The 22,979-nt window shown below is 35.3% G+C and overlaps 1 protein-coding gene across 10 annotated transcripts in view; it reads left to right on the plus strand.

The window, feature by feature from the left end:
* LOC132705980 (optomotor-blind protein-like) overlaps positions 1 to 22,979 on the plus strand; it is a 243,944-nt gene that overhangs the window by 149,383 nt on the left and 71,582 nt on the right. The gene's annotated exons all lie outside the window — the stretch shown is intronic.

The raw sequence follows: 22,979 nt of genomic DNA on the forward strand, positions 1-22,979 counted from the left end.
TTACAGTCGAACTAACTCGAAGCTGCATTTATGAAAAAAATAAATTTGACTCAAAACTTCGACTTCTTGAGGTCAGATAAGAAGACTGTATAGGCAGTTTTATTAAAACAGTTTAATTATATGTATTAGCAGTTTTACTAAAAAGTATACATGCATGATATGTACATGAAAAATAAATATTTATGAATGGAACTAAAATAGTGATGGAAAAGTAAATCGAATATCTAAATGATATGGAATTATGTATGTGCATAATGTACATGAATGTTTAAACGTCTGTATTTTTATTTTTTACTTTAGATATTATGATATTCACCTATCAGTTTTTTATGCTTAAACATCTTGGGGCCATGTGACTATTATTGGTCAAACACAAACGAATTGTGTCCAATGCTTCTTCAATCTAACTCTTCGACGAAGTTTCAAACTCTGGTGCTAAATTTTCTGCTTTATCGTTTCCATCAAGCACCACTTGCGGCAAATGTCTTTCCAAAATCATTTCTTCCGTCGTATATTCGGATGTACAGATATTACTATCGAATTGGGGGTCTCAATTGTCCTTAAAAAATATTAGTGAAAAAACTTTGTCTTCCCAAGCAGAAAATTCACGAAAACAAGAAATAAATTTGTATGGTTTCCTTGAAATATTTCGCCCCATCGCTAAATTTGACTTACCAATGAACAAAGTATGCACCTTAATGCCCCGGGAGGTATTGACGTCAGTACTATCCAAAACTGTCCAAAATGCGTCCCTAATAAAGTAAATTTAACCAAGCATTTTTTTCTTCGCTTTATCTGACAATGGTTACATAAGAACAACCATCTCTAAAGTTGTGGCAATGTCACTTACAAGTTATATTTAGTACGGTGTTAACATTAATTAATCGTTCTTTCTATCTTATAGACGCAAAACTCAAGTAGTTCAACTGTACTATTATGTTGAATATCTCTTTACCGAAAATTCTGAGAGGTATCTTATCGAATATTATTGCCAGAGGGATGTACGGCACTGACTTTTTTTGCGGCTTTGTCGAATAAGTCATTAAAATTGATTCTCGAGTTATTTTCGTTTTCAAATGAAAAAATAAAATTCGTCAAGATTCTTTCTCAAAATTATAAAGGACGTTTCCAAATTTTAAACAAATCGGCCAAAAACAGTTTTCAATATTGTAAACCTAACAAAACTAAGCATGTCCGGATTTTGGTGTGAACTGTGATTCTCGACGCATGTCTTCTTAAAACACTCCCTATATGTTGACCCGCAGATATCAAATATCCACGGTGCCTCTTTATTTTTCCGAAAAATAAGTCGCGATACGTACAGTGAAAAATGGCGTTCGTCCCCGCAGCAAAAGATCTCGCAACGTTGTAATTGTTTGCCCGACTTATCCCCGTCGTAATAAAACAGCAGGACAAACACGCGGGGCGGCGGCGGCGGCGTCGGTAGTCGTAGTCGTTTCTCAATGTCACGTCGTGCTTCCCCTTTTGGTCGTCGCCGTCGTCGTCGTCTCCTTCGTGTGCTAAATGCATAATATATGGCATATAACATGTCTTATTCAACACACGGCCGCTCCACCTTCAGGGCGTGGCCGTAATTCGCTTATACGTACGGTTGTGCCCTTTTGGCGTACGCTTCTGCTGCCTGGCTGCCCTTTTGGCACGACTGTACTCGACCGCGGCCATGAGTCCTTAATGCGGTTTCGTTCCTTTACCCGGGGTTGCGAGTTTTCGATATGCGATGGGGCCTGCCCATCATGATGACGTTGAAGAAGATCGTGATATTAAAAGTAATAGTAAATAATTTTATTTCACAATTAAGATGGAATATAGCAACAATGCAATTGCAGAAAAGGCGTTAGAAAATTTGACCAAAATTACTTATTAAGATTGCAATATGGATTTGCAAAAAAGATTGCTCAAAGCGGTGACTACATTTGAATCAGCGACAATATTAACACAAATATTTATGCCAGCAGCTTAATATAATAAGTATTTTGTCCTTTTTATCTTGAAAATAACCGTTGACGCCATCTTAGAACCAATAATATTCAATCTTTATCACACGGCAAAATTCAAATGATGTGCTGATGAATACTGAGAACTATTTGAACAAACAACATTTGCCGTTTTGATTATTTCTTTCAAATTAATTTTCACTATAGTTCAATTATTTCTGTAACAAAAACGTAGATGTCTTGCTTGCTCAAAATGGAAAATTTGTTTTTATTTATTCTTGTATAATAATAACAATTGCTACTAATTTTTCTCTGATTTCCCTTAACCAGCAAAATTTCGTTTTATATTATGAACGTAACTTGGGCCCCTTGACCCTTTCAGAGGAAAAGTGAATTTAGTAATGACAAAAATAATTTCGATCCTATGGATGTAATTTATGCACCTTAAAAGCTGATATATTCTCCATAGCAATACTCATAATGAGTTTGCTCAATAAGTGAGTTATGCTCCAACTAAAGCCATTCATAAAATTGCTGTTGTGATACAAATATATAGGCATTTACGCGAGGAACCAGTGGACTGAGGAGTTTTGTCTGGAATATGGTAACCACGTAAGATTTCTTCCATTTTATAATTTCCGATAGAGGCATCGAATGAAGGGTGAGATTATAAAGTAACACTATTAACATTTTCATTATTATATTATAAAAAATTAAATTTAACACACATTACATTGCAACAACATTAAATTAGACACATTTTTCGAGATAGTCTCCTCAATCATTCTTTTGAAATCTATTTTAGGTAATACCGAAATGAGTTTTGTGGTATCAGTCATTCCAACAGAAATATTCAAAAACACATTGGTTTAATTAATCAAAAATTAAAAAAAAAGAAAAATCTAAGCAATTTTTACACGTAAAAACGAATGCACAATTCCGATTTAACGATAACGGGTCCCCGACGGTTTACGATGTTTTAAATTGGCCGACCTCGCGGGCATCAGAAAAAATCATCCCCTCGTCGCAGTTCACCCCCGTAACCAGAAAACACACTCGGTATACATCGGTCCGGACATACAGAAACGCATCCCGAAGATTAAAGATTGGTTTCACCCTCTAGAGAGAACTGGTAAGTTGGGAGGGGTGGCGGGCGAAAGGGGGGTCGGCCGCGTTCGAAAGGAAACGGAGGAACCCCCGTCCATATACCGAGGGTTGAGGCACAAGAGCGAGAACGCGGTATATACCTACCCTTGGTATCTCTCGTGTAATGCGATTTCCGCCTTTCCAGTCGATGTGTATGTTTTGCATTTAAATATTTAAGGACGATAATGCCGTTTAAAGATGAAACGCGTAGGAATAGGGCGGGCGAGGGTGTGGAGGGGGTTGTGCATGCGGTTTGTCGGTCTTTTACTGCGAAACCGCGAACAGGAATTTTCTGAGACCGCGTATGCGAAGAAAATTTTCTCGTTTATTTTATCATGATATTATTATAAGAAATGATCGAAAATTAGCAATACATTGCAACATTTATATACATCCGGTTTATTATATTAATAATCAGTTCGCAAAATATTTAAGTTTAAGTCTAAATCCGAAAATTGTTACACATATATGGGCGAGTCTATAGGTATTAGGTAGGAAGAACGTACGAGAACACGATGTATAAGATGGGTCGAATTAGATACTTTTAGAAAGAAGCAGCCCTTGCGAAAAGAGTTGAAATCTGTTGTCGCCGTTCCGGATTCATTTTTATACAAAAATATAATGGTTAAAAAAATTGTAGGATTATTTTGAACGGTTCCTAAAATCTTAAAAACTATACCAAACGTGTCGCATACTATACTTTTTCTACAACCATACACGAATGAATCTGTTCTCTGATATAACCGTTAGGATTGACAAACGTCAAAATTTAAGGCGTGGGAAATATCTCCGAGAACATCCGATTGCTCCCAAACCCTTGAGTTATATAAGTGTTAGAATAATTCTTGAAAATCAATTTTTCTGTTGACAACTACACAGGTCTACAAGTTTAAACTTTTTGACAGATGTTTTTATTTTCAAAATTGATTTTATATAATTCTGGTAGGCTGATTTTAAAAATTTTATGCATTTATTTGAATCACGTTAGGTTTTTTTGCAAATGTTAATGAAATAAAAACGATATCTCTAAAATAATTTTTTTTATTCAGTAACAAAGAGAATGAAAAAAAAACTTTACGCGTACTTTTTGAGTTAAATCTTCGTCTCTTTGCCAGAAAGCTGCTTTGTCCGGACGTTCGGCTTTGTGTTTTTAAGGGCACATCCCGTTTTAACATCTACCAGTAGTCCGCCATCACCGTTATGCTCCATGTGCGTTGGTATCGCCGTTCCATTTTCTTAATGTCCTGGTGAAACGTCACTCGCTGTTCTTCGCTAACTGCTCCAATATTTTCAGGAAAATGGTTCAAGTGTGAAAACAGGAAATGCACAATACTTTCGTAGTTTTCGTCCTTAGAGTTCCCAAGAGACTTATCATTCACTTCTTTAAATGAAACCCAGGCGTTTTCCTTGACATTGGTCATTGTGTTCTGATATTTCTTGTCTTTGCATAATGTTCTTATCTGCGGCCCAACAATAATAGCTTGTTTTATATTGGCATGAAATATGGCTAGAAATATCTCCCACAAATATTTCAAACACTGCTCATTTTTGTCTAGGGTTTTAACAAACTGCTTCATCAAGCCGAGTTTCATATGAAGAGGAGGCAGTAAAACTTTTTTGGGATCAACTAAGCCATCTCATATTACATTTTTGCTACCAGGTTCTAGAGAGCCATTCTATTTGAGACCAATGCCTATCTTTTTCCCGACTATCCCACTTAAAGCATGAAAATTTGGTAAAACCCCCTTGCTGTCCTAGTCACCACAAAGCCTCCCCTGATGTTGTTGGTTGTTTATTTTCTTCAAAAGAAGTCATATTCATACGTACCGAATGTGCAATGGGAACCGAGGCCAGTTCATTACCATTGTGCAAAAAAAGGCCCTTTAAACTACGCTTTCTTGAGTCATTAAACAGACGCCATTAGTCTTTTCTATACGGCACATTTTCTGAAACTAAATCAGAAATATTGTTGCAATACGCTAGAGGCCTTTAGTGAGTAGAATATTGACACAACTCTTTTTCGCGATCCCGGTAAAAGCTTGACGTGACGCCAGGTGCCAATGAGTTGGAGTCTGGACGCTGAGAACTCGGATGCATCCTTTGGAAGGTGCAAATCTCTAATTAAATCATTTAATTCGCTCTGGTTCTCTGAAACCTTGTGTGAAATCTGGCTAGATTGCTCTGATGAACTGGTCGAATAGCACAATTTGTTTCTTATTTTTTCTGTTGAATCCTTGAACATTACACGTACAAAAATAACTGCATTCACTGTGATTCCTAGGCTCTCGCCATACCATAGGGACACCAAAGCTTAAATATATCTTCCTACTTTCCTGCCAGTTTATTAATGCTTCAATTCAAAAAGAACAAACAGTATGAGGAAACCCAGCACTTGTTTTGGTCCGAAATTTTTACACCAAAATAAGCGTGGTACACATTTTTCACAGAAGAAGTTATAGTTTACTACAACATAACTACCACAGATATAACAAAAGTTATTTGCATTGTTCATACAATGTCTTCTTTTCATATTTATACGGTTTAGAACACTAGAAATACGCAACAACGAAGACAACAGCCGCGAACACAGTAGAACGACTATCAATACAACCAAACTGCGCATAAGCAGATTACAACGCTGTATTGACGCTTTTGCGCCAACCGTGTTGCTTTTGCAGAGAAATCTACTATTTTCCAGAGTTGCCAAATCACATTTAATGTCATAAAAATCAATTCACATAAAAATCATGCATAACGTGGAACAAACATATTCATGTCATGGGTATGTATATTAATAACATTTTTAAGCGTTTTTTGGAAAAAACATACAAATAAGCAAACAACTTCTAAACATCAAAATCACTGTAGACATGTGTCATTAATCTATTAGTTTTATAAATAAATAAACAAATATTTGTTTATTGACAAATACAAAAACGTATTTTTGAAGTCAGGAAGAGTACAAATAGGATAAATATGTTACATATAACTATTATATATTGCCCGACTCTATACACTAGGTAGTACAATTTCCGCATACTCGGTGTAGTATTGCTCTCGTTTTATGACTTTCGAAAAAAAATAATAGGGCTTAGATCCAAGGCCATGACCCCTACGCACAACCGACACGTCATCGTCCCTACATTAGTGGTCGATCGGTCTTAATCGAGGAAAACCTCCCGACTCCCGTCGAACATCCGTCGGTCGGCAAGTTTTCTAGCTTCCAAATTGATTATCGAGCAAACAAAAGAATGCTCCGCAAACATGGCGGTGCGGATTCAAAGGCGGCCATGGGCAAATATGTACCGAAGTATTAAAGCATCGGTTAGACCACTTAAAGATTTCTGTTTGCTGTGACGACAAAAAACCTAAACGCAAAATTGTGTTCGTCGCCTTCCGTCTATGTTTTTTTCTTCTAAACGGGCGATCCATAATTAAGGGACCATTTGATCTCTCCCGCGGATTTGACGCCATTTTTTTCTTTTACTGCTGGACTTTGTGCCAAGTGCTTTAATCTGTCTGAATGGTGTTTTGTCCGCTTTAATATACAAATTCAGCATTTTTATGCTGCAATTACAATACTTACAGTGATTGCTCTTCAAATAGGTACAAGAATGCGAAATAATAATAATAATAATAATAATAATAATAATAATAATAATAATAATAATAATAATAATAATAATAATAATAAATCCATCATAAGTGCTCATCAACCAATCCTTCGACAAAGAAAATAGTCTGAAAAACTGAAAGTTTAATTATAGCGGCTCAAGATCAATACCAAACATTACAGGATGAAACAATTCACCATATTATCTCGGCATGCCCGGGCTTAGCAAAGAGAAAATACATTGAGAGAAACGATACGGTTTCTAAATTGGTCCATTACAAAATCTCCAAAAAATATGGGATGGATATAAGCAGAACGTGGTACCAGCATGAACCACGCCAGGTAACGCAAAAAGAATATATAACAGTCACCTGGAATCGGCACGTTATAACGGATCGCTGATTTAATGCGAATAAACCGGGTATAATTGTCAAGGATGAGGAAAGTAGTCATCAGAGATAAAGAGACAGAAAAACAACTTATGTATCGCGACCTATCTATTGAAATTAATGGTATGTGGAAAATGAGAACTGAAATAATCCCCCTGATACTAGGAGCAACAGGAGCAGTTTCAGCAGCGCCGGATAATCATCTTGCTAAACGCGATATAAATATAACTGCGGACCAACTTCAATCTGTAGCATTATATGGAACAGCCCACATTATAAGAAAAGTTATTGCTTAATCATCCACCTTGGGGATATGGCATATCCCCAGTTGCATGATCAACACCAGCGAACAACAAAGAAGCTGTGATATAACAAAAATAATAATAATAGTATATCCACAAATCCCACATTCAAAAGAACATTAAATAAGTTAGATATACATAAATAGTAAAGAAATAGGAGAAAAGCTTACAAAATGAATATTTGTTTGTTGGCTGAACAACATACATAAATCAAAAAATAAATACATAAAAATTTTAAGTTTTAAGTGTGTGGCGTATAACAGACTTGCAAAAATCAGAACCCGTTCTTTTATTTTCTTCTTATATTGATTCTAGGGTCTGTAATTTTGACCTCTTGAATCACTTCAGGTACCACGGCAATAATTTTTGTTACTAAATAAGAAAAGCATCTCTGACCTATAGTCTTTTCTCGCCTTGTTACTCGCAATACACAATGCTACGCAAAATTTGCCTTCTACCATTACTTATTATCAAAATATTTAGGCCTATATATTTCTCTAGTTTTACCCTGGTTTTAATAGTTTTGCTTGAAGTATTGCGTAACATTTCTTCCTAATAAAAAATCAAAAGTTTTCTACTTTGATACTGAAAATGGAAATGAACCGTAATATTAGGTACGAAAAATGAACAAAGTATGTATGCGCAAGTCAGTACTGTTCTATAAGTAACAACAACAACATATACTTCAATCGACAAGTTTGACGGTTTCAACGTGAAGTTTGTCTAAATGTTTAGGTTTATATGTTTTTATTAGTTCATTTACGAAAACTTTCGTATATATACATTTTTTTATATATGGACGATCCTGCAGGTAGATATCAGAGATATAGAAAAAAAAACGTTTTGTATGGTGGACACTTTCAAAGACAAAATGCCATTTTTAACAGAAATAAGTCAAATCTAGAACAACCTTAACACAAAATTTTTTGCCTCGTCGCCTCCCGTCTATGTTTTTCTAAAAAGGCCATTTGATGTTTTCCGCGGATTTGATTCCAGTTTTTTCGCAGTGTCGAAACATTTTAACAGATTTTAACATAAACTGCTGATTTTCTATAGCGCCAAGTATATGAATACAGTAGCTTTCGAAATTCTTAACTAGCTTCGAATTAAAGTATATCTGCAGGGATATCTTCAACTCAATCAAATAGGTGCAAAAAATGTTCTAGAACGTCGAATACTTCGTACTTGGGCTTTTAATTCTTTGATATTTTTTACCTCAAAATCGGATAGTTTCGGGGGCAGAAAATACCACGTATATCGCGTCATCAATCGCCTTAAGAACCGTCTAGAAGATCGATGTCGACCGGCGTTCGATAATTAGTGAACAATGTCGATGTTCGTAAGGCAAAGTACCCTATACCTACGCAGATAATGTGTTTTCTTAATTATCTGTGGGACCACCAAAGCCGGCTCGTAAAAATCCTTTCCCGAATTCAATCAGCCCGATTGAGGCCTTCTTTCAGCGTTTAATTTGCCTATAATAACCCTCTCCGTCGGCGTTATAAATTATGAATTTTAAGGTTATGTCCGTTTTTCGGTTAATTGGGCTTTAATTAAGTGGCGACTCGTCGCGGAAAAATCTTGTACTGTTTAATATTTATTGCGTTTTGTATTTTATCGTCCGTCTCGTTTATACGGTAGTGTTCAAGTTGTGGATGAAATGCAGTTCCAAAGTTCCAGAGAATTCCACTTATAGTTTAAGAAATATGAAATTTAATTTAAATTGGATATTAATTGGATATCAAATGTAAAAACGCCTATATTGAAGGGCGTTATTCCTCCTTATCCACATTTTCAGTTTTTTAGCGATGTCGAATATCAATAAAGCGCCGCATTTTCGAAGAATATGTTTGCTACGGACTTTTGTGTGTGACGCCACTCACCCGTAATAACAATAAAAAAGACATTCCATCCATTGGGTCTTTGGCCCATATCTATATTTTTCTTTAAGTGTTTAATCATTAACTCTTTGTGTTCCCAATTGCTTTAGAACGATTTTCTCTCTATAAGTGTTAATGCACAACAATAAATTCAGTTTTCTCGTGCATGAGTGCTCCGACGTCCGTCTTATGTTATACGAGTAAATAGTGTCATATTAATTGAACGTGTACAAACAAGTTAATTAAAAACTTCGACCGGTTTGAATCTCAGCTGGATTTTAATTTAAGATTAATTTTTAAAGATAAACGTTTTTGCTTCCTTCAATGGAAACCATTCTCGCGATACTAGTTTTAGTGAAAATTAATCGGCATTTCGAGTACTTTACATATTGCTCGATTAATTATTAATGAACCGATAAAGTTAAATTATACCGACTGAAACTCGAGCCGTTGGTATGGGAAATATTTTTCTCTTTTAACTTAAAATCAACCGAATACGTGCGATTAATGACTTATATGGAAGGTTTCTTCAATTTTTATCAAATTTCTCAAAATTGAATAAAAACGCTTACTGAGTCTCCTCAAAACTAATTCTTATGAACTACAATTATTAATTTGAATTGTCCTACATGTTTTCTTTTTTAATCTTGCTAAATTATTTCTGAAATGAAATTATTTTAAAGAATGTTACTCTTCGAATTAAAGTTTCAGACTAATCCTTTTTAACATTATTTGAAATTTGCAAAAAAAGCTGCCAATGACGCAAAATACGTAAGTGCGTATGATTGGTTGCATACTCCTACCGAGTATAATGTTTGCACTGAATTTTAGGATCACAATATAATCTAGATATACTAGACAGCATAATATTATTCGACTTCATTCAAGTGACTTAATTGCAGGTATTTTTTCTTGTACTTGAAAAGTTACGTGGAGCCATAAGAAAACAATATTTACCAACAATAATAATAATAAAATAAAAGCTGAAATGTTGGAATACCCTTAGAAATAATAGAGAAGACATTTGAAAACTAGAAATACTAGATACCAAATTATTATTGAATTTCATTCAAATGAGAAAATTTTTATAGTATTCAGCTTAACTTTACTGTACCGGTTTTTAGGCTGTCAAACAGTTTTTGACTTATTTGCAGATATTTTTTCTGATTTTTTTATACTTAAAAGTTGAAAAGACACGCGGAGCAATAAGAAAACAATAATTACCAATAATAATACTAATAAAATATTAAAAAAACTTCTTATCATAAGTTGAAATGTTGGAGTCCTCTTATAAATAACAGAAATAATAATAATAATTTTTTTTTTCCAATATTTGATTTGAAGTACTTTTAGCACATATTTTTAGAAATATATGATCTAAATTTTTCCTGACATATTTTAACACACTCACTTAATAAGACATACTACTATCTGCGTATCTGCTTTAAACAGTTCTTTTCCCAATATTTAATAAATCCACCAGCTGAATAAAAGGTGAATCAAAAATAGCTTCACTATAAGCAGTTTGTTTTTCCCAAACCAGTTCGGACTTTTAAGCAAAAAAAAAACTACAACCGTACACAAAAAAAATCTGCGTATATGTACCTAAAAGAAGGCGATCTCGAAGAAAAAGACCTTACGTGTGTGTGTGTGTGTGTGTGTGTGTGAGAGAGTGTCTCTTCGGGGTCCCTTCGCCTTAACGTGCTCATCCTCCTGTAGTCTGAAAGACAGTTTTTTTGTCAACCGATTAATTTTTGGTTCAGCGGTCTGTAAAGTCAAAGAAAGCCGATACCTTGTACGATTTTCACCTTTATCGACGCCTTCGCGTAAGAACACGCGGGTCCTCCCTGTATCGACGCTGCCACGTCGATTTCCTCCAAGTAAGCATCACGCGATTGTTCTTGCCCGGACGGCAAGACTCCACCGGTCGGCGGGTGGATGAGGGGGCCGTGGGGACTAAGCAACCCTTTTTTTTTTCGAGGCGCAAGATGCTGAGGTGCCACTCGAACAAATTCCGTTACTTTCTGGGATAAGAACGTCTTAAAACGGCTCTAATCTGATTTGTCTACTTTCATCATTCGAGTTAGTTGTATTTTTTTGCATAATTGAAAGCAATTCAAAAAAATACAATGCAAACTTCGAACATACCAACTATGACTACGACAAATTATCGTGTTCACAGCATACCGATGAATTATCTAAAGCTTTATCGAGTGGAGTATTTTGATGGGAAGACTTCGATCTTACAAAAACTTTGCCACTCCTAAAACGTGTTATTTTGCGCTGCTACACTCAAAAATTTGCGAAATTGTCTGCCCATTATTCTGAGTGACACGATTACACACACTCATCATCCATAAGAACAAATCACACTTGTAATTTTAGGAATGATTTAATCACTATCACATCGATCATTATATCAATCACATGTCGAAATCTGTTTCTAATTTTTTGAACTACACTCTGTATAATAACTACTTGTTCATTGTTTTTATTTTGTACCTGCAGAGTAATTCTATTTCTACACTTTCAGGAATGGTTTTTAGGTCATCTCAATCTACCGGGTGTTTCAGCACAAGCAACAAAGTACGTCGTTTACGTAAACGGGAGTACGGTTTTAACGCTGAGAAAAATGCTCATCTGATTGATAATTCCAAGAATGTTTAACGCATTTGACTACATTACATCCAGGAGGCCCTTTTAGATATAATTTTCCCTAAAAGTAAACTTTATCTTTTTTACTTCGTTAACATTACTGTTTCCTGCATAAAAATCACTGACACATATTTTCTTAGGCAGGCGATAAATCATTCGATATGTAATGCAACCTTTCGCACATAGTATATATTGTTTTTACTTTGTCTTTTGTTTTTAATTTGTCTTTTATGTATATGCCATATGTATTGATCCATACGAAATAGGATCTTTTTTGTCTGGCTTGTGAAAACCATAAAAAACAGTGTAAATTTCCCAGAATATACGCTTTGTGCACAACAAGACGTTTAAGCAGCTTTATCAAAAGCCGTTACAGGGACGTCTACAACTTTCTGGTCTTGTCAATTTCAATTTTCATCGATTGGGTGGTCCCTCTCTATAACTCTCAAAAATTCATTTAAACTCTCAAGTTTAAATTTAAAAAATAATTAATTTTATTAAAGGTAAAACAAATTTAGGAATATAAAAACTCATAACAAGGTTAGTTTTGGTTAGTTTTGTTTCATAGCTTGTCTAATCGTATTCAAGTCCTTATTAAATGATTCTTTTGAAAGTTTAAAAAGCTTAGAAAATAAACAATTAAACGAGGTAATTTTATGAGAATAGAAAGGGTTGGAGGAAAATTGTATCACATATTATTAGTGGATGAGGACTGTCTAGAAATCTCCAATTCAATTCTTTTACCTTTCCTTTCTAATACAAGAAATGGTAATGTTCCCCCGACTTCCTCCTCCAATGTAAGGAATTGTTAGGAATTCGGTCAGCATTTGCTGGCTGCCATTTTATATACTGTGGTCGACTCAGCATAACTTCTAATTTAAAAATTTTCAATTCATGTTCTTTAATGTTAAATTGTTTGCTAATAGTTTATTTACAAGCTGAATAACGTTTTTATTAGTTCTCTTATTATCTTTTCTCTTGTTTTTTTCACAAGCAGCAGTTGTTTACACTACCTAATTAAGAAATCTTTTTAGTAATGCTTAGAATACGATTTCATTGGAACTCCTTTGTGTGTGATAAACTGCCCTTTCCAGATACGAAATAAGTACAAAAATCTTTTGATCTGCGGAGGAAGCTAGCATGTTCGGTTCTGATAGCTTAGCGGATGGAAAAGCAAACCTAGCAAAATGGAAAAACGCTACAAAAGCCCCCGGCGTCGGAAACTCGGTATATGCGCCGCAATAATAACAAAGAAAAATAAGCAAGGGGCTATCCCCGACATTAAAACGCGACAGTTCTCATAAGTTTCGAGTGTTTATAGCCCATTACTCTTTTCGGAATGGTAATGCAGTTAAAGTTTAGATAAAACGCCCGACCCGAAGACAAAGGAATTAGCGTGCTAAAATATGCCTTAAAAGCGCTAATTGTGCTCGCACGATAATATTAATCTCGTGGCACACAATTAAATTAAAATGCGTTTCGCAAACAAAAAAATGTTTCGGTTATCAGACGACGTCGCGTCGCATCGCGGCGAAAAATTCTGGAGGGTGGCGAAAAAAAAATGTTTAAAAAAGCTTTTTCTATGTGGTTTACGATAGTATGGGACGTTCTAACGGTTAGAGAACAGTGATTTATTTTCTAAAAAAGGTAGAAAGAAGTAGAAAGGTGGAAACTAGTTTTCAAACAGATCATACAGTGAGGACAGAAAGTCCGCCACCCCTCTACCCCTCTAACTTTTGACTCTTTTGATATATGTCGCCATTTAAAAACTTTGAAAATAAATGTCCCACTGTTGAAAATTTGCTTTACTGTTGTCTTTTTTTTTCTAATGGCCACAAGGTCATTCCGACAGCTTACGACAAATGTGGATGCTTTCATAAAAGAAGGGTCTGGACCATTCCATCATCCTCTAGGTTTATTAACATATACCTACTTAATGGGTGTTCAACAAAAAAAGGTACTTTGACCTATAGCCTCCAACCGGCGTGAACAAGAGATAACAGCGGGCCTACAATGATTACAGCTTTAGAACATTCAGGAAATAAAAACTCCACTTTTGGAACCGATATCAAAACTTTAAGAGACAATTACAACGGATTCTGTCGGAAGCGAACGGAGGTTAAACCGCCATGTGCAATGCTCACGACAGAATCTGGTGTGTTGTTATGTTCTTGCCACTATTTCTTCCTTCTTTTATGGAAGAAAGTAAAAAGTGAGTCCCTGTTCAGTAGATTGTGAGACTATGAACAGTTTAACATTTAAAAGATCGTGATGCAAAGATTGTATTTATTTTAACTTAACTCGAATTGCTTTAACCAGAAGTCTTTTTTCTAGTTGCTATTCTAAAATAGCCAATTAGGCACTGATCAGGCGTGTACAAAGTGCCACTTTGAAAACATGAAATGTCAACTAATGGTCGGAAAGAAAGTATAGTATGTAGGTATAGCGGCGTTTAAAAACTTTTTCAGATACTCGTTCCGCTGCCCTCCGCTCGTGCCTCGTATAGAACAGATTCGATAATGATATACTAGTATTATTTTAAAACTATACGAGGTGTGGGACAAAGAATTTTCATAAAATTTTGTGTAAAAGTGGAATACATTGCTGCAAAACACATGAAATGTTGACAAATTGATATGGTGAATTTATTTTGAGCAAAAAAAATGTTTACAAGCTGTACAAACTGTTCCAAGCACTCCAATAACTGATGAATCCGTTGTAGAAGTGAAACCAATGGTGTTGAAAAATCGACGAATCACTATTAGAGAAGTGGCTGAATATGTCAGCATCTCTGTCGGCTCGTGCCATGCAACTTTTTCCGAAGTTTTGGGCATGAAACTGCTTAATTTTGAACAAATGAACCACCGAAGGAGCATCGCTCAAGAGCTGTTAAACGACGTCAATGATGATCCTGATATTCTCAAAAAGGTCATATCTGGTGACGAATCATGGGTATATGATTAGTTAGTCAAAACCAAAGCCCAAACCAAACCAAAGTTTTGCTTACTGCTTGATTGTCGTGGCGTAGTATATCAAGAGTTCTTACCACAAGATCGGACGGTCAATAAAGAGTATTTTGGGAAAACAATTAATGGATTTCGTATCTCCATAATGCACCTGCTCACTCATCGCTGCTTGTGTCTAACTGTTTGGCCAAAAACAAAACCAGAATCATGCCTCAGCCAGCATATTCACCGGATATGGCCCTTCCCAAAACTCAAGAAACCCATGAAAGGAAGGTGCTTCCGAATGAATGAGGAGCTAAAGAAAAAATAGCTAGAATAACTCAAGGCTATACCAGAAAGTGCTTATCAGAAGGACTTCGAGGATTGGCACGAGTGTATTATATCTGGGGCGGATTGCTTTGAAGGGGAGAACATTAATTTTGATAAATAAATAAACACTCAAAAAGTTCAAGAAGTCACCTTACTTTTTGAACACACCTCGTATGTCGCGCATTAGTTTAAAAGAAAATTAGCCAGTTCTAGTCAGAACACTGACTGACTTATCCCGATGCTAACCAAATAACATATTACATCCATTCTAAGTGTTATTAGTTTTTCATTAATTAGGTTATCGTGGTAGGTAGTCCGAACTATTCTATTCTATCGGGACGCCTCCTTGTCCTAAAGGCCAGGGCGCTGAATTTAGACCTTCCGCAGCAGCCGCTAGTGGTGCGTAGCTGGAGAGTTTTGGTTATATATATGCTATCGTCGCCCACTCCCTTCTTAGATGGCAGTGTCCTGTTAGGGCCTACTCTTGTCCGACCATTAGAGCCCTGGACTGACTCAGTCTCGGTAAATTCTGTCCTAATGCGGAAATCTTCCTGAGATCTTCTGGAGGACACTGTTTGATATTCCAAAGCAAGACTCCGGTCCAAGATACCGCACCGCAATCCACGCCAATCTGTCATCCCTCTAGTTGCCCTCAATACACATACATATGAGAGACAAGATTGAGAGAATTACATTAAGCTAGTCTTGTCAACGGTTCTCAGGAGTCAACTTCCAATCCCGAGCTCATCATCATATATGTAAGAGCTTGGATAGTTTTGGTTAGTTGCAGTTCTACGGTGGCAGCAAATATAGATGTGCTTGTCCGAGCACACTCTGGGGCCATATCGCATTGCTTGGAATGCATTCGGCTAGAATCCTGCAATCGAGTGGCTTGCGATGTAACCATCAACAGACCAAATACAGAAAACATCCGAAGTGATGTCTTAAAGTGTTGTACACGTTTCATCATCATTTTGTTGTAATTGTTCTATAGTTTGTGTCTGTTTATGATTGTTGTGTTGTTTATTTATGGGTATAAATTAGAGACTGTCAAGACTACTAAAATATAGCAATTTAAAAATAAACTTTAACGTAATCGAAGGAGGGGTTTAATATCGATTACGCAGGCTTCTCGGAACACCCACATGGTGTGAACGGCCACACGAGCGTTTCGTCTAAAACTTAGCACGTGAAGAGTACTAATTTGCGTAGTTGAAGTATCGGTTCGATAGATAAGAGTTTTAGCTTCTGTAACACGCGATGCTTCAAATCTGACAGCAAAAACAAACGATCCATGGCGTAATCGTCCGCAAATTGTAATAATTTTCTATTTAAAACTTCGTTCGTGTTTTCAGCCCTGAGCCGTAGTACGTATTTTTTCGAAATTATCTATTGAAACTGCTGCCGCACATATATCTATTTACATATTTCGTTTGAGCAAAGTGACAGGTTTGTTTGCTTTGTGTGTCCTTAATCTCCATATGATGGGGCACATGTCAAAAATAAATACCGTGATTTTGGAAAATTGGCCCCCCAAAACCACCTGTCCCGTCCCGAGGGCGCTCACCTGCAATCTCTAATATACCAGCGCCATAAAAGAGGCCATAGCGAACTCGCTATAACTATATTAAGAATATTATTTCATGGGCAACGAAAATGTTTTAGGTCTATAATAAAATTGCTCAGAAACACTGAAATATTAAAAAAGTAAAAGAGAAAAAGGACAGATGCTTTCGGTTTAATGAATAATGATATTACGAATATTGGATTCATGAATTCCACGAAAATAGGTTAAATAGACTTGCGTGGCAAATTATAGTTATAGTTATAATCAAGTTCTGATATTTCATAAACGGGTTTATTTTAAAGAAAGGTGAACCAACAAATTTCACTTGCCCTAAGTACACTTAACCTAAGTGAATTTGGCTTTGATTTCAAAAGCCGCAAAATCTCAAAAAATCATCATCTTTAAAATGTCAGAAGGCTTCGTGGCGTTTGGTTGAAGTAATAGGCTTTTACTTTTGCCAGAAATTAGTCGTGTTTTTTTTTTAAATAATAGTATATTCTACCGAAGAACATATTTAAATTATTAAGTGGTATTTCTCGGTTAGTTCGCCCCGAGAAATTATTGACAGATTTGCATTTTTCTTTCAAAAGAAGCCAATTACGTCCCTTAAATGACCAAGAGAACGTCGAGACTCGGAAATTTGTGCTTTAACAAATGTAAACTTTCCGTGCAGTAATATTCCATTTTCTCCGAAACTTTAGATAGAACCAAGAACATTGCAGAATATTTTGAAGAGAAATGGGTACAAGTGTTATAAATTACAGACCACGCAGGAAATTTTACCAGCAGATTATGGCACACGCACGCTATTCGGTGGAGAGATGATGGAAGGAGCTAACGAAAATTTTTTACCGAATATTTTATTCACCGATGAATCTTCATTTTCGTTACATGGTCATCATATTCACAAGAGAACCAACACACGTCCATTCCTTTAAGAACTTAGTATCCGGAAAAGGTCAACGTATGGACTAGTATTTTAGGAAACCATACTGGCTCTTAATATCCCTGTACATAAAATTTGATACCAACAAGATGTTTGCTCCACACATAATGCTACGAGAGTTCAGGATTTTCTGAATGCCACGTTTCCTAAGCGCATAATAAGTGGGCAGGAAACAATCAAAAGGCCACCTAGATCCCCAGATCTAGCGCCAAATGATTTTTTTCTGTGGGGTTACATCACTAGCACCATTTTCAGGTACACATGAGATCGTGCAATATATTTAAAGGAACCTCGTAATAAAAATGTTTATATACAGAATGTTTTATAAAAAATTAAATATATTTCATAATTAATTAATAATAAGTAATTAGTAATTATTATTTTATTTATATTTAGAATTTCTTTTTTATTTTTCATGTCGGGTGGATAGCTATGATATTATGAAATATATTTTGTTTTTTTACATAAAATCAACGCTTATATTTTAGTTCAAACGAAAACGTACACAAAACAAAGAACAATAAATAGGTATATTTTTTGAAGCGTTGTAAACAAATGCGTCAAAAAATTAAAAATATAATTCCAAATGCGACATTGCGCAAAAGAAATCTGTACCAAGAACAACGCAACCGTTCGTAGGAATTAAATTACACTAAAAACTTATCCCTGACTGAAATGGAATCGAAGAACTACCTACAATAGGAGTAGCCTTATATTATTGCAACTGAGGAAAAGTTTGGCAATATAGCAAAATATTTGCATCTCACTTGGACGCTTTTTAACCCTATAACCGAATATTTTTTGTGACCTGTACATCATTTAATGGATGTATAAGTCCCCTGTATAAGTATTTTTATTCAAAATCTGTGTGCATTGTTTTATTTATTTTTATTTAAATTTAACTATACATCAATTAAGTCAAAGTCGCGCGCATCGAAAGAAAAATCGGGTCAATCAATTATATAACGCAATGACTGGGGTTTCCTTTTTTCCTTTCTCGTAAAAATAGTGAAAATTAATCCTCAGGTCGAGGCCTGTTGATTTTTTAAATATCTCGCTCGCAGGACTATTAAAAAATGAATTATGTAGCTTTAATTGCCCCTAACGGATGGGTATATAAATAGGCGCACATTTCATCTCGCCAGGGACGGATTCACTTAACATTAATTGAAGGAAAGGACGTTTGGTGATTTTATAATATTTTTCTTTAAAGGTTTTTTTCATAATTATTTTCAGTCTCGCTGTCGATGCCATGTTTTAAAAAAAAAAAATTTTTTTCAAATTTTTTTATTGAAATTTATTTCGCCAACATTTAAAAGCGAACTCTTCGCGGGTGCCCTCCTGGACACTACGACTCTGTCGTGAGAATCCGAGTCCCTGAATTCGAAATGAGGAACTCAGGCGCCTCTGCCTAATTTACCGCACCGGTCTTTTGTTTCGTTTTATTGGTTTCTTTTTCGAAAAAGGTATCGCGGCCGTGTGTGTGTGTGTGTGTGTGTGTGTGTGAGACGCCCCGTTCAACGATCAACGTTTTGCTGGGCCCCAACTTTATGAATAAAATTAATTAAAAACAATAAGTTTATGGTTATTTATTCGGACACGCGGAGGGCGGAGTTCAAGGGGGATTTCTAAGGGTCTTCGTGTTTTGTGGAGATGGTTTCTTTAATGAGGTTTCTTTCGCTTCCGCTAGGGACACTGTCTGACACATTTTTTATCAGTTTTCAACTTCAATGTTAGTAATTATTTGACATTGCTCATTTTTCATCATGGAGTGTTTGAAAAAGACACGATAATATTTAAGAGTGAGATCATTTTTTGAAAAATGTTCTCATATATGTAGTTCCGAAAATACATTGCTTTTAAGATACATGGTGTTAACGTTTTTTTTTTAAATAATGTATTTTGATTGAATTTAAATATCTAGAGATAAGGATCTCTAGCCTTATCTCTTATTTGCACTTACTAAATAAAACTTAAATATGTAATGGCAATAGATGGGGGGGGGGGGCAATTAAAGATTATTGATAAAAATGTAGTCCTGATTACAGGTGGTCACTTTTAACGGGTTTTGTATTATTGGAATGTTGAAAAATAATTTTATGCACAATGGGACATGCAATAAAATAGTTTTTATTTTCATCTCGCAGCAAGATATGACAAAAATTCAAGATGACGTACTTTTAATCGATCTCTCAGATAGAAGTATCAAAATTAAATTAAAGTCAGTCATCATTACATTTTAAAAAGGGGGGGACAACCGCCAAATGTTAATGTTTACTTTTTAATTAGTTGCTGCCACGAAACATTATTAAAAAGAAAATTCATACCTTGTATCTTGGAAACAATGCATTTCCGGACGTACATTACCATCTTAAATATTATAAAATTTTAAATATATATTAATATGTATTAAACATTGCCGTGTGTTTTTATATAAGCCAAAGAATTTGTTTAAACAAATGTTAAATATCAAATGTTAATTGTCAACAAGATACTGGGGTTATAAAATTTCAAAAATCATAATTTTAAATCGGTGAAAAATATCAAATTAGAATTGATTTACTGGTGTTTTCGAAAATAAGAAATCCAAATTGGGTATTCGTCGGAACCTAATTTCCACAGGACACTTTCATACTGAATAACCCGCTTAATAATGAATGTTTGACTTCATATTAGGAAATACCCATTCATTTTGCGTAAAAAAAGTACTTGGTCATATCTCAAGGCGCTTGGTGATATTCGTTTTCGAATTCTTATTCCATTTTATCAGCGTACGATAACCGGAAACTTCGCGAAGTGTGCCATGAATATTTCCGTGATTATTTTTGTTCAACTGTTTTATCGATGTCCCTTTTGAAATTATCCAAAGTCTTTCGAAAATCAAGTTTTTCCACTCCCGTCTGTAAAATACTTAATTACACACCGATCTAGCATGCGGGAAGCGTCACTTTACCACGTCAGTTTCATTTCCCACGAATCCGAATCACTTCGGACATTTCCGGGATTTTACCGCTCGGATTTGGGAGCAATCGGGTGTTTTCGGAGATATTTCCCACGCTTTGAATTTTGACGTTTACCAATTCTGACGGTCATGTCAGTGAATGTATTCGTGTTGTTTTGCGAAAATATACCCAAAAACTAACGGTCGTATGCAACGCGTTCGATAAACTTTTTAACTCACTCGTTTGACATTTAACGCTACATTGACCAAATCTTCTTTTGATGTACCCACTGCTTTATCTCGGATGGGCTATAAAACGCCCTCTAAAAAATTAACGGCTTCTGCATAGGTGGTTTATTTTAGCTCAGATAAACCTATTTTTTGGTTAGTTTTGGTTAGTATTTCCTTCTTTCTTCGTTTATTACAAACTGTTTGGGACTAAAAATTAGCTTATTCGAAAATCGGTTTCGAATTAATATTTATTTAATAATTTATTCATAATATTTCATACCTCACTATATGGAAATACTATTATGGAATGTCAGATTTGAATCTTTCTTGGTAACACATACACCCCAGAAATTTAAATTGCAAACTATTTGCCTTACATTAAACTTGCTTTATATGCCGACTGTTTTTAATACCAATTCGACAGAGATCCGTGACCATCGACATATTTTATGCGCTCACGAACTCTGAATTTTTTCAAGAAGAAGAGAAGCTAATGAAAAAATCCCTTATGAATCAAACTAATTGACGGCCGCCGTATATATCGCGTCCTCTAATTTAAAGTAGCTCTTAAATTTCGGTCTCCCCAAATGAAAAAGCTCATCGGAGGGCATTAATTTATACAGTATCAAAAGTACCTATCGAGTGTTAAAAGGACATTATTGAGTCCATTTGTGAAAGTAGCCACCCAAACGGTTGGCAGCACGGTAGCCAGCAGCAAGTAGATAAAGGAAAGCCATTTAGATAGACCGAACATCACTTTCTACTTAAGTACAATAGTTTGGCTGCCTCCGTGAGTCTACGATGTCCGCATCTCTTTTTTTTTTTTCGGTATTTTAACACTTAGGCGGGACAGCGAGAAACCGAATTTGACTTTATAGATTACACTTTAGGTGGTCCTAGGGTCAACGCTCTTTTATCTATGTTTTCGGGTTTGGACACGTCACATAAAAAATCGTTTATTAATTGAGTGAGTCGCGGGCGTGGTAAGCTCCATGTGGGCATCCCTAAACACTCCTTCAAGCTCTGCTAAACTCAACAATTCCTGCAACCTGGTGTTACACCCCGCAGGACATTTAAAAAAAGTATTCATATGATTTTATTTATCAGCAGCGCTCAACCAAGTTTATTAACATCTAATATACCTCATACATACTGAAAAGCTTTTGTGGTATTAACTTTGGTTTTGTTAATTTGAAGTTAACTTTGAATGAAGGAAATTTTGTTCCTTTAACGATATTTATGAGCATAGGGTAATAAAAAGTGAAATTATGTCCATTTAAAGACCGACATTAGGTGTAGGTATACTAAATTAACATTTTATAAGCTTAAAATTTTATTATACTCATATATGGACCCAACTTCAACAACATTTAAAACGAAACTGATTAAACCAGCCGTTAAGGAACTGTTATTGCATAAGAGGAATCTTTTTTTTATTATTAATAAATCATGAGTTGTGAATTAATATACATAAAAAAAATAATGAACGATAATAGTAATAACTCTTCCAATTTCTCTCTAATTGATTTGTTAGATTAGATTATTTTCATTTCACGCTCTTACAACTCATTACATAAGTCTTACACATTTCAATATTAACTGTCGTTTTTGACACAGATAGATAAATATCGAATTGATATGCCAGAGAGTCATCAAGACTATGAAGTTTGTCTTTGACAGTCAGAAGGAATTTCTTAATTGGAAGATTTTGTATACAGCTCAGCAAGCAGTTATAATACAGTTTGAGTTCATATCGCTATTTCTTGTCTAAGAATGGCTAAATTAATTTATAGATAAGAATGCACATCATTATGATTATGACAAAATATGATTTCTCTTTATTTAGAAGAACCCATCTCCCATGTATAGAGGAAATAGAGGCTCACGCAGACAAAAAATTAACTTGATTTCATCAGAAATTGGAGAAAATTATTCCGACTTAACATTGATGATCTCTAAATTGTTTTGTTTATATCTCGAAACTCCTTCGAAGGAGGAAGTTGGAAACTTAATGTTGTATGGACTTAGATTGGTGTTGTTCGAAATCGGAAAGGTTTAAGGGGTTAAAATTGCTGTTTG

This window comes from Cylas formicarius, unplaced genomic scaffold (assembly GCF_029955315.1).
Source record: "Cylas formicarius isolate icCylForm1 unplaced genomic scaffold, icCylForm1.1 PGA_scaffold_8__14_contigs__length_24414737, whole genome shotgun sequence".
Lineage (NCBI taxonomy): Eukaryota > Metazoa > Arthropoda > Insecta > Coleoptera > Brentidae > Cylas > Cylas formicarius.